We start from the raw sequence: 12931 nt of genomic DNA on the forward strand, positions 1-12931 counted from the left end.
CTTGATGGCGGTCACCAAACCCATACAAATGGCAACCCTTGGGGGCGGTCACCGAACCCGTACACTTTGGAAACCCTTGGGGGCGGTCACCGAAACCCGTCAAATTGCTCGGGACGATCTCCACAACCTAATTGGAGACCCCGATGCTTGCCTGGAGCTTTACACCACAATGATTGAGCTCCGAACTCCACCAACCATCTAGGGCACCCAAGCACCCAAGAGGAACAATCTCAAGGGTACCACGCACCCAAGATTAATAAGCTTCACAACTTGTAACTTCCATGTATCACCATGGAGAACTCAAACCGATGCACCAAATGCAATGGCAAGGGCAATCCCACCGAAGCAACTAATGCTAGGGAGGAAAATGAGAAGAAGAACAAGAAGGAGAACACCAAGAACTCCAAGATCTAGATCCAAGGGGTTCCCCTCACTTAGAGGAGAAAGTGACTGGTGGAAACGTGGATCTAGATCTCCTCTCTCTTTTCCCTAAAGAACTAGCAAGAATCATTGGAGGGATTGAGAGTTAGCAAGCTTGAAGAAGGTCAACAATGGGGGAAGAAGACGAGCTAAAGAGATAAGGTTCATTGGGGAAGAAGACCCCTTTTATAGGTGGGGAAAAATCCAACCGTTATGCTCATAGCCCGCACAGAGCGGTACTACCGCTCCAAGGAGCGGTATTACCGCTGGGGTGGTAGTACCCCTTTGAAAAACAAGAGCGAGGAGGAAAAAGGCCAGTAGAACCGCCGGAGCGGTACTACCGCTCTACCTCATGGTACTACCGCTAGGGATAGCGGTACTGCCGCAAATGGTAGCAGTACTACTGCTTGCGAGCAGTACTAAAAAAACTACCGTGCCTACTTCCGCTGAGCAAAACACGAGATTTTGGTCCAGAGCGGTACTACCGCTCAGGAGCCGCGGTAGTACAGCTTGGGAGCGGTACTACCGCTCAGGAGTCGCGGTAGTACCGCTCTGGATCGGTAGTAAAAAATTACATCCGTTCTAGCCGCGGTAGTACCACTGCAGCCTTTACCAAAACAGCCACAACTTCTGCAAACGGACTCCGAATTCAATGAAACCAAGTTTGTTGGAAAGCTAGCGACAAGGGCTAACACAATCTTGAAAGAACTAACAATAAGAAGCAAATGAGAAAATGATCATAAGAAAATGGTGAGAACCCTTCCTCGGAAAAGACCGGTAAAACCTCCAACACCGAAAACATCATAGAAGATGCATGCGAACTCCATTTTCGATGAACTCAAGCTTGTCATCAAGATGACCATAAGCTATAAGACTCACAAAGAGAACCAAACAAGAACCAAGAAAGATGATGCAAGGATGCAATGGTTTGAGCTCTCTACGAATGATACGATCAAGCTACTCATCGAGAGCCCCCCCTTGATAGTACGTCAATCGATCCTATAACCGGGTCTCCCAACTACCATCATGAGACCGGTAAAAATAGAAAACCTATGAAGGGCAAACATTTGCCTTGCACATGGTCCACTTGAGCTGGATGATGACGATCTTGACTCCCTCAAGTTGGACCACCTTTCTTGATTCTGTTGGCTCAATGAAGACTAGTTGATTGCTCCCCCATACTCCACTATGGGTGAGCCACTCTTCCGCACATCTTCACAAGTCCATTTTCACCACAATGGACGGCAAGCTTCAAGCATTTGATCTCTTCATGATGCTTCACTTGAATTTGCACACCGCAACCTAACCCCACAAAGAACCCTCACGAAGACTATGGGTTAGTACACAAAGCGTAATGGTCAATGCTTACCATACCATGGGATCACTTGATCCCTCTCGGTACATCTTCTATGCTTTTTTGATTTGATCAAATTGATTCACTCTTGACTTAGTCTTGATCAACCTTGAACCTTTCCAACTCTCTTCATTTGGATGATGCCTTGAAGGTAAGCATGAATGATCACACAATCTTCTTCTTCAAGACATGGTTGCAATAAGCTCAACTCTCACATGACCAATCTTTAGGTAATTCCTTGAATAGCACCTTGGTCGACACAAACTCTCCTTGAAACCAACACATGTACTCCAAGAAAAGCCTATGGACAAAACATTCAAATGTAACTCAAGGCAACCATTAGTCCATAGAGATTGTCCTCCATAAATTGTGTATTTCTCAACAAGAGAGTGGAATGCCATACACATATCCAAAGGTAAATACTTGGAGGAACACAAACTATATTGAGGCACAAAGATTGCTAAAGAATGATATGCCACAAGGACATAACAAAGAGAGACACAAGCAATCAAGCAATCAAAAGATACCAATTGAAGCAAGCAATCAAAGGATATCAATTGAACCAACTAGACCAAAGATCCTACAAGCCACATGAATAAGGATATTATGATATGAGCAGAGGAGTGTTCTAAGGAAACTATAGAGGCTCCCCATGATTTGTGCACACATAAGAATTTTTGTATTTGGATACAAAGTGCACGAAATAGGATCATAGCTCCCCCAAAATCAATAGAAACTTACAACAAGTGCAAGTGATCATAGGAAACAAATCCTAGTACTTGCAACAAACACATGGTTGAGCAACAAGTAAAAGAGGCAACTTAAGAATGGGCTCAACCAAAATGATGTGAGTGAGACAAGGCAATGCACTTGAGAAGACTAATGTACGGATGAGCATTAAGCATCAATAAAGTCTTGAAAGAATGAGGCACACGGTGCACGGCCTATCATTCCCACTCACAACTAGCAAATGGGTTCACAAGCTTACTAATAAGCATATAAAGAACCTATTCTTGTGACAACCCATGGTGAAAATAGAAGATGAAAGCCTCATCAAGATGAGGGATACCAATCCAGATGGCAAAAGCCTCGTAAAGATAAGCACGAGGAAAATAATCTTCACCACACAAGAGTGCATCAAGATGCAACGATAGAAGACACGCACTCAAGGCAAAAGCTTTCACGGAGCCACCAAATAAATAACATAAGAAAGACAAGGTGGACATGAAAGAAAGGATATCAACTAGATATGCAACTTCTCTCAAGTGTATAAGATTCTAGGTAGATGAAATCATGATGATATATATCTACAAAGAAGGATGTACACCCGAAATAGTTACAACACAAGGAACAAGATATCCAAAGGGAGGTCATACATATACCAATAAGATATTTGCTTGGAAGCATTGCACATGGCTAGATATGGTCTTATTGTATATAAATGAATTCCTACCACACACCCATCAAAGACATCACAACTAGCAACATGAGATCATCGTCGAGATGCTTTGAGAAAGGAAACAAGTATCGCGCAAATGAATGAATAACATGCCATGATACAACCTACACAAGGTTGATGCAAGAAATGTGTGCATGAAGAATATGAAGATACTTGTTACCGAGTTAACATTGGAAGGATGTAGTAGATACCAATTGAAGGTAGATAGTAGTTCATTGATCATCCTAGCTCGACTCCAATAGCACATGATGACAACACCATCCTTGTGAGTGAGCCGAGCATCCAATGTATCTCCAATTGTTCCTAGAACAAAAACACAAACAAAATGGTACCCAAACTCATTAGGACCAAAGAGTTAGAGAACCAACAATACATAGGACAAATTCCACATAAAATGTGCATATAGATACAAAAATGAATTTCATGCACATCTCATCCAATTTGAGACTTGGTGGAGTTTCCCCTATATTGGGTCAAAGAAAGAAAGCATGCCAAAGATACTACACGAAGTTAATATGCATGCTCAAGACTTTCAAGAACCGATACCAAATGAAAAAGAAATACCAAGAGAAGAAAAGATACCAAATGAATAAATCATCACTTGGAGGATATCAATTGAAAGATACATCAAGGAATGAGATATCCATTGATACCCACTAAAAAAGATATCAAACCCCCAAAAGAGAGGATGGTTCCAAACAAACCAAGCTCTCTACAAAGTTTCATGATGGCACAAAGTACCAAAATGAAAATGGCTTGCCTTGCACCAAAACACACTTGATAAGGATTGCAAGAGTGTTTTATAGAAAATAGGATAGCTCCCCCAAGACTAGTGAATTATAGAGAATTTGCATTTGAATACAAAATGCACAAGGTGGGATCACCACTTTCACTATATCTAGAAAACACTAGACAAGATCAAGAAATAAACGATATCCACAAGTGGTATGGAAGTCAAAGGGAGTTGATACATTCCTTGGCAAAGGGAAGGAAAATAAAAGCAAACACCAATGTAAAGATGATAAATAAATTCTACCACACAAGTGTGTACCAATTGTCAAAATACAAGAAGTAAATGGAAATAATTCCCGGTGGCAGATAGCAAGGATATCCGACATCATCTGCACACCAAACAAAAAGCAAAATGCAACTTGTAGAGCTAACATGCCACCTAGGAACAAGATAATTTACAATATCAACTCTAGGTGACAATATCTCAAATGTACACATTTTCTAGGCTAGTAATATACACATAGCATATTACTCCCCCATAATGTGATACCAATTAAGGATAAACAAGAGGCAAATAAAAGGATCCAACAAGAGATAATTAATGGACTATTTATAATTTGAATTTCTCATGAGAGGACATATCACATAGCGACTAGATAAGCTTGCAATATCAATACTAAGTGGTATTCCCCATGTACCCACCTTTGTAGGATTGTGAAGTGCACAAAGCACATCACTCCCCCATAATGGGATATTCCATTAATCTCTCACAAGAGCCAACTAAGAAATAAACAAGATACAAAAGGCTCAACACATGACACACACGTACATGATGTGCAAATCTACACACACATACTTGATTGCTCAAGATAATCAAGTTGGAGGCACAACATATACAAACACATGCAAGGAACGAAACCAAACATTAATCACGAGTTACCGCAAGGAGGAACATTGGATATATGATAGAAACTTGATAATCCGAATGACTTGGCTTGAGACAATAAGAATGATGAAGTCCCATTCATTCTTCATAATGTAGCCAAGTCTCCAGTGACCTCCAACAACACCTATTGATCAAGTATGACCTAGTTGGTCCCCAACCAAGTTGGGTCCTAAGAGCTTAGTCACAATAGGCTTGGCTACCCAAATGGTTCTTTTCTTGACACCACTTTGAGCACCAACAAATTTGGCAAACACATTGCCAACCTTATCCTTCCCAAGAGAATAGATATCATCAATTAGAATAGGATTGGATAAGGTACCATTTGTGCATGAAGAAGTGATGTGACCTTTTTCACGACATAGGTAGCAACGTCTACTCTTTACTTTCTTCTTACTTGACTTCTCAACTTGAGAAGCATTAGCTTGAGTTTTCTTGGGAAGAGGCATTTCTTCAACTTGAGGTTGAGAATGAGAGTGAACTTGTGGCCGCTTCCCTTGTTGCTTGTCACTCATGGCCTTCTTCTTCAAAGGGCAAGATCTAACATGATGCCCTTCAGTTTTTGTACTTGAAGCAAATGATCTTGGCCGAATTCTTGACTTGTTTTTGGCCCTTCTTCTTGTTGATCTTGGACTTCTTCTTCTTATTGGAGTTGAATCCAAGTCCACCTTTGTCATTGCGGGATTTTTGTACACTCAAGATATTGTTGAGTATGGCCCTCCCTTCATGACACTTTTCCAAATCTTTCTTCAAAGAAGTGACTTGGGCCTTGAGCTCTTTGATTTCCTCTACATGGTTAGTCTCAACACAAGCACTAGAGGAAGTATAATATTTATTTTTAGAGCAACAAGGCAAGTAAAGAAATTCATCACAAGATGTACCAATGTTATGCATGGATGAATCGCGAGGACTAGCACAAGGCAATATAGCATTTTGACTAAAAGTAGTGCTAGTGTCCACATGAGGCTCACTAGATGTTACCTTAGCAATCATGGCCTCATGTGCTATCTTTAGCACATTATGGGATACTAGAAGATCATCATGAAAGCTTGTGAGCTTTTCATGACTTTCTTCCAATTTCCCATAATTGCTAGATAGCAACTCAAGTTGAGCCCGTAGCTCAACGTTCTCCTTCAAAATGGATACTTCACAAGTAATAGAGTTAGTAGCAAAAACATCATCATTAACAACAATAGGAGAGGACAACTTGGCAAGCTCTTTTAAATAAGAAGCTTCAAGTTGATCATGAGACTCAGTGAGTTTGATGAGCTCACCCTTGATGACCCTTGAGCCATTTTCAAGGTGCTCAAAATCCTCAAGGAGTCTAGCATGAGCAACTTCAAGCTTAGCATTTTTAGTTTCAAAAACATTGGCCACCTCACGAGCTCTATCATGAGATTCCTTCAGTCTAGATAATTCTAGAGAAAAAGTCTCCTCAAGAGATTCCTTGGTGGTTTGTTCAAGTTCAAGAGTTTGAGAGAGGTCCGCAATCTCATTAGCGTAATCACGCTCATGACCTTCCATTTTATCAATGCTGACCTCATGCTCCTCAAGACGAGATTCCAACTCATCAATATATTTCTTGCCCTCAATAACAATAGACATGATTTCCATGAAGTTGGAACGAGCAATTTTATTCTTATGAAGAGCTTTAAAAATCATTTCTCCCTTAATTTTTAAGGAGGCGGCAGTATCATTCTCTTCATCACTAACATCATCACAAGATATATTGGGATTCAAAGTGGGAGATACCTTTCAAGCCTTAGCCATAGGGCAAAATGTAATCGATGATGATGTAGGATCCCTTGAGGAACCATTCATGACCACTTCTTGTTCCATGGGGTGTTGGGTTTCCTCTACATTGTAAGCACAACAATTCGAGGAAATAGATGCATTTTGTTCATGGCAACAAGACATAGCAAGCATATCATCATGAGATTTAGTAAAGAAATTTCTACATGATATGCAAGGACTATCAACACAAGCATGTGAAACATTTAGAGAGCTCGGAGTGTTGAAGTCCAAAAGCGGAGCATTGCAATAAGATAGTGATGAAGAGTCATCAATGATAAGCACACTATCATCATTGCAATGACCACCACTACTCATCATATCATTACCTTGTGGCAAACCACATGTGGGTGATGTAGTAGAAGTTGAGAAAGCAACACGGCCGGAGGTGGAGGGAGAACAATCATCCCCACAAATCTTGGACACACCATATTTATCTTGAAGCTTTGTCCACAACTCATGAGCATCTCGGAACGACATGAGTTGAAATATAACTACATTGCTCAAAGCATCGAAAAGCACACTAGAAGCTTGACCATTGAGATAAGAGTTTTTCTCATCCTCTAAAGATAATCTTTGGGGATCCTTTGGAGGAGAAAAACCCATATCTACAATTCGCTCTAAATTTGGGTCTATGACCCTAAAGAGACTAAGCATGCGAATTACCCAAACATCAAAATTTGTTCCATCGAAACTAAGAGTGTCAGAGAATCCTAATCCCCTAGTCGACATCTTTACACTCTAGGCGGTAAAGCCTAATAAAGAGAGACGAGGCTCTGATACCAATTGAAAGATCATGGATGTCCCCTAGTGGGGGTGAATAGGCGTTTTAAAATAATTACGGTTTAGGCTTGAACAAGTGCGAAATAAACCTAGCGGTTAATTTGTCAAGCACAAAACCTAAAACAACTAGGCTCACCTATGTGCACCAACAACTTATGCTAAGCAAGATAAGAAACTATGTGATAGCAATATATATGACCAAGAACAATATGGCTATCACAAAGTAAAGTGCATAAGTAAAGGGCTCGGGTAAAAGATAACCGAGGCACGCGGAGACGATGATGTATCCCGAAGTTCACACCCTTGCAGATGCTAATCTCCGTTTGGAGCGGTGTGGAGGCACAATGCTCCCCAAGAAGCCACTAGGGCCACCGTAATCTCCTCATGCCCTCGCACAATGTAAGATGTCGTGATTCCACTAAGGGACCCTTGACAGCGGTCACCAAACCCGTACAAATGGCAACCCTTGGGGCGGTTACCGAACCCATACACTTTGGAAACCCTTGGGGGCGGTCACCGGAACCCGTCAAATTGCTCGGGACGATCTCCACAACCTAATTGGAGATCCCGACTCTTGCCCAGAGCTTTACACCACAATGATTGACCTTCGGACACCACCAACCGTCTAGGGCACCCAAGCACCCAAGAGGAACAAGCTCAAGGGTACCAAGCACCCAAGATTAATAAGCTTCTCAACTTGTAACTTCCACGTATCACCATGGAGAACTCAATCGATGCACCAAATGCAATGGCAAGGGCACACGGAGTGCCCAAGTCCTTCTCTCTCAAATCCCACCGAAGAAACTAATGCTAGGGAGGAAAATGAGAGGAAGAACAAGAAGGAGAACAACAAGAACTCCAAGATCTAGATCCAAGGGGTTCCCCTCACTTAGAGGAGAAAGTGATTGGTGGAAACGTGGATCTAGATCTCCTCTCTCTTTTCCCTCAAGAACTAGCAAGAATCATTGGAGGGATTGAGAGTTAGCAAGCTCGAAGAAGGTCAACAATGGGGGAAGAACACGAGCTAAAGAGATAAGGCTCATTGGGGAAGAAGACCCCCTTTTATAGGTGGGGGAAAATCCAACGGTTATGCTTACAGCCCGCACAGAGCGGTACTACCGCTCCAAGGAGCGGTATTGCCGCTAGGGCGGTAGTACCCCTTTGAAAAACAACAGCGAGGAGGAAAAAGGCCAGTAGAACCGCCGGAGCGGTACTACCGCTCGACCTCACGGTACTACCGCAAATGGTAGCGGTACTACTGTTTGCGAGCGGTACTAAAAAAAACTTCCGTGCCTACTTCCGCTGAGCAAAACACGAGATTTTGGTCCGGAGCGGTACTACCGCTCAGGAGCCGCGATAGTACATCTCGGGAGCGTTACTACCGCTCAGGAGCCGCGGTAGTACCGCTCTGGAGTGGTAGTAAAAAATTACATCCTCTCTAGCCGCGGTAGTACCGCTGCAACCTTTACCAAAACAGCCACAACTTCTGCAAACGGACTCCGAATTCAACGAAACCAAGTTTGTTGGAAAGCTAGCGACAAGGGCTAACACAATCTTGAAAGAACTAACAATAAGAAGAAAATGAGAAAAACATCATAAGAAAATGGTGAGAACCCTTGATGTCTACTACAGAACCTTCTTCTTGTAGACGTTGTTGGGCCTCCAAGTGCGGAGGTTTGTAGGACAGTAGCAAATTTCCCTCAAGTGGATGACCTAAGGTTTATCAATCTATAGGAGGCGTAGGATGAAGATGGTCTCTCTCAAGCAACCCTGCAACCAAATAACAAAGAATCTCTTGTGTCCCCAACACACCCAATACAATGGTAAATTGTATAGGTGCACTAGTTCGACGAAGAGATGGTGATACAAGTGGTATATGGATGGTAGATAAAGGTTTTTGTAATCTGAAAATATAAAAACAGCAAGGTAACTAATGATAAAAGTGATCACAAACGGTATTGCAATGCTAGGAAACAAGGCCTAGGGTTCATACTTTCACTAGTGCAAGTTCTCTTAACAATAATAACATAATTGGATCACATAACTATCCCTCAACATGCAACAAAGAGTCACTCCAAGGTCACTGAGGGAGTCCTGGATTAGCGGGTGTTCGGGTAGCCGGACTATACCTTCAGTCGGACTCCTGGACAATGAAGATACAAGAAGACTTCGTCCCGTGTCCGGATGGGACTTTCCTTGGCGTGGAAGGCAAGCTTGGCGATGCGGATATTCAAGATCTCCTACCATTGTAACCGACTCTGTGTAACCCTAACCCTATCCGGTGTCTATATAAACCAGAGGGTTGTAGTCCGTAGGCAATCAACTCCATACACAACAATCATATCATAGGCTAGCTTTTAGGGTTTAGCCTCCTTGATCTCGTGGTAGATCTACTCTTGTACTACCCATATCATCAATATTAATCAAGCAGGAGTAGGGTTTTACCTCCATCGAGAGGGCCCGAACCTGGGTAAAACAAAGTGTCCCCTGTCTCCTGTTACCATCCGGCCTAGACGCACAGTTCGGGACCCCCTACCCGAGATCTGCCGGTTTTGACACCGACATTGGTGCTTTCATTGAGAGTTCCTCTGTGCCGTCACAATCAGGAAGGATGCCTCCTCCCGTCTTTAAAGACGGCGCCATTGCTAAGGGAGCCTTGGCTGTCAGCCAAACCCTCCGGCTAGGTGGTTTTCTCATGACCGCCTGTTCGGCTGTTGCGCCGACGGTGACCTCTGGGGTCATCAAAAGCAACCTACACGTCAGCTCGGAGCTTGTCGAGCAGCTAGATCTAATGGAGCTCTCTTCCGTAAACGAGCTCTTGGATCGCATCGCCGCCCTGGGGGTCGCTACGGATTACGACCAGGTTGGGCTTAAACCCGATCTAAGAGAAATTAACTCTCCCCAAGTCACCCACCACGTTGCCATGGTAGAGGCGCAGTGCAGCAACCCTTCATCTATTTTAAGGACTAGCTACGTCCGAATTCCCGACTCCTCCAAGCCGGATACCCGCGGAGGGGAGGATGTAACTCAAGACCTGAGCTTAGAATCAGGCAACGGGCTAGATTCATTGGACAACATCCAAGAATCTGAACTTCAGAGTTCGAAAACTCTTTGGCCTCCGAATCTTGGATTGGGTAAGGTTTCACATTCAACGACACCCGCCCACCCGAACATAAGCGATCTCTCCCAAATCAGGCAGAAGCCCGAGGAAACAGTGCATCATTACTGGGCCAGATTCCTCCTGGTTATGAACAGGATAAAGGATTGCCACGAGGAAGACGCAATCTCAATTTTCTGCAGTAATTGCACGGACGAGGGAATCCTCAACGTCGTAAGTCGTCGTGATATTACACACGTCGCTGACTTGGCGTCCATAGTACAAAAATATTGTGCGATGGAGAGCGCCTTGAAAACCGAAATAAAATTTTGGGATAATACGGCCTTGAATAGTAATCCCGTCCGAACTAAGAGGGTGCATCATCATAGAACACCCGGGATAAACACGAAAAAGCCAAAACCCTCTACAGGGCATGGAACCATACTGGAAAGGTGGCTTGATGGACCCTGTAGAATTCACAGTACAGAGGACGCCGCACCAACTCACAGCCTTAAGAGCGTGTTGGATACTCCGGCAGGTGGCCAAAATTGGCGAGGACCTCTTAATCCTGGAGGCCACAGAAAGCCAGCCCGAGGACACCAGTACTGTTCTCACAGTCTTCGAGACTTTCGCATCAAACAATGTGCGAAAAAGAACACTCCGCAGCCTAATCGAAGTCTATCAAGTCGCAACAATAAATCCATGGAGCGACACTGCTATTACCTTCAACGCAAGTGATGAACCTAAATCCCGAACAGCCCGAGCACCAGCCGCACTGGTCCTCAGTCCCATAGTGGACGACTTTCGCCTCACCAAGGTGCTCATGGATGGAGGCAGCGGACTGAACCTCATTTATGAGGAAACCCTTCAAAAAATAGAAATAGACTAGAGCCGCGTCGAGCGAAGCAGCACAACCTTTAGAGGAATAATCCCCAGTCGGGAAGCGCGCTGCATAGGAAAAATCACACTAGATGTGGTGTTCGGCACGCCAGATAATTACAGGTCCGAAGAAGTCACGTTTCAAGTGGCCCCGTTTAAGAGCGGACATCACGCTTTACTGGGACGGGAAGCATTCACAATCTTCCAAGCAATACCCCATTACGGGTACATGAAGCTTAAGATGCCCGGGCCGAATGGAATTATCACTCTAGCTAGTGATCCGGACGTCGCACTCCGCGCCGAAAACAAGACGGCCGCATTAGCCCTTGAGGCACTATCCAAAGCCCTAGCGGCCGAGGAACTGACTGCGCTGCGCTCCATGGTTAACAGGGATGATGTGATACTCGATAAGAGATCCAAATCCACATCCTTCAAGCCAGCTGACGAAATAGTCAAATTCCAGGTCCACCCAACGGAACCCAATAAAACAGCTTCCATCGGGGCACGACTGAGCCCTGATGTCGATGCCGCACTACGAGAGTTCCTACGAGAGAACTGGGACATTTTCGCCTAGCACCCTTCAGACATGCGAGGAATCCCATGCAAGCTGGCCGGACACAGCTTAAATATCCTAAAAAGATTTAAACCTGACAAACAAGCCCTTCGGCGTTTTTCCGAACCCAAGAGACAGGCTATGGGAGAGGAGCTAGCCAAGCTATTGGAGGCCGGATTCATTAGAGACATAAAACATCCGGACTGGCTAGCAAACTTGGTGATGGTACCAAAGAAGGACAAATCCTGGCGCTTGTGTGTCGATTTTAAAGACCTTAACAAGGCTTGCCCAAAGGATCCCATCCCCCTCCCCCGTATCGATCAAATTATCGATGCCACCGCAGGACATGACTCGTTGTGTTTCCTCGACGCATACTCCGGTTACCATCAAATCAAGATGGCAGAATCAGACCAGGCTGCAACAACATTCATCACACCATACGGCCCATTCTGCTTCAACACAATGCCCTTCGGGCTGAAGAACACCAGCGCAACATATCAGCGCATGATCCAGACATGTCTGGCAAATCAGATCAGCAAAACAGTGGAGGCGTATGTGGATGATGTGGTCGTCAAATCAAGACATGTCGAATCTTTAATAGACGACTTGAGGCTTACATTCGATAACCTTTGAAAATATGACATCAAGCTCAATCCGGAAAAATGCGTCTTCGGCGTTCCAGCCGGAAAGCTCTTGGGCTTCATTGTATTTGGTAGAGGAATTGAAGCAAATCCAGCCAAGATCTGAGCTTTGTCACAATTGGATATCCCAAAGGACCTCAAACAAATACCAAAATAAACCGGATGCGTGGCGGCTTTAAGCCGCTTCATCTCTCGCTTGGGAGAAAATGCACTACCCCTCTATCGCCTCCTTCGGCGCACCGAACACTTCGAGTGGACAGAGGCTGCCACAGCCGGACT

The sequence above is a fragment of the Triticum aestivum genome, chromosome 1A (assembly GCF_018294505.1).
Source record: "Triticum aestivum cultivar Chinese Spring chromosome 1A, IWGSC CS RefSeq v2.1, whole genome shotgun sequence".
NCBI classification, from domain to species: domain Eukaryota; kingdom Viridiplantae; phylum Streptophyta; class Magnoliopsida; order Poales; family Poaceae; genus Triticum; species Triticum aestivum.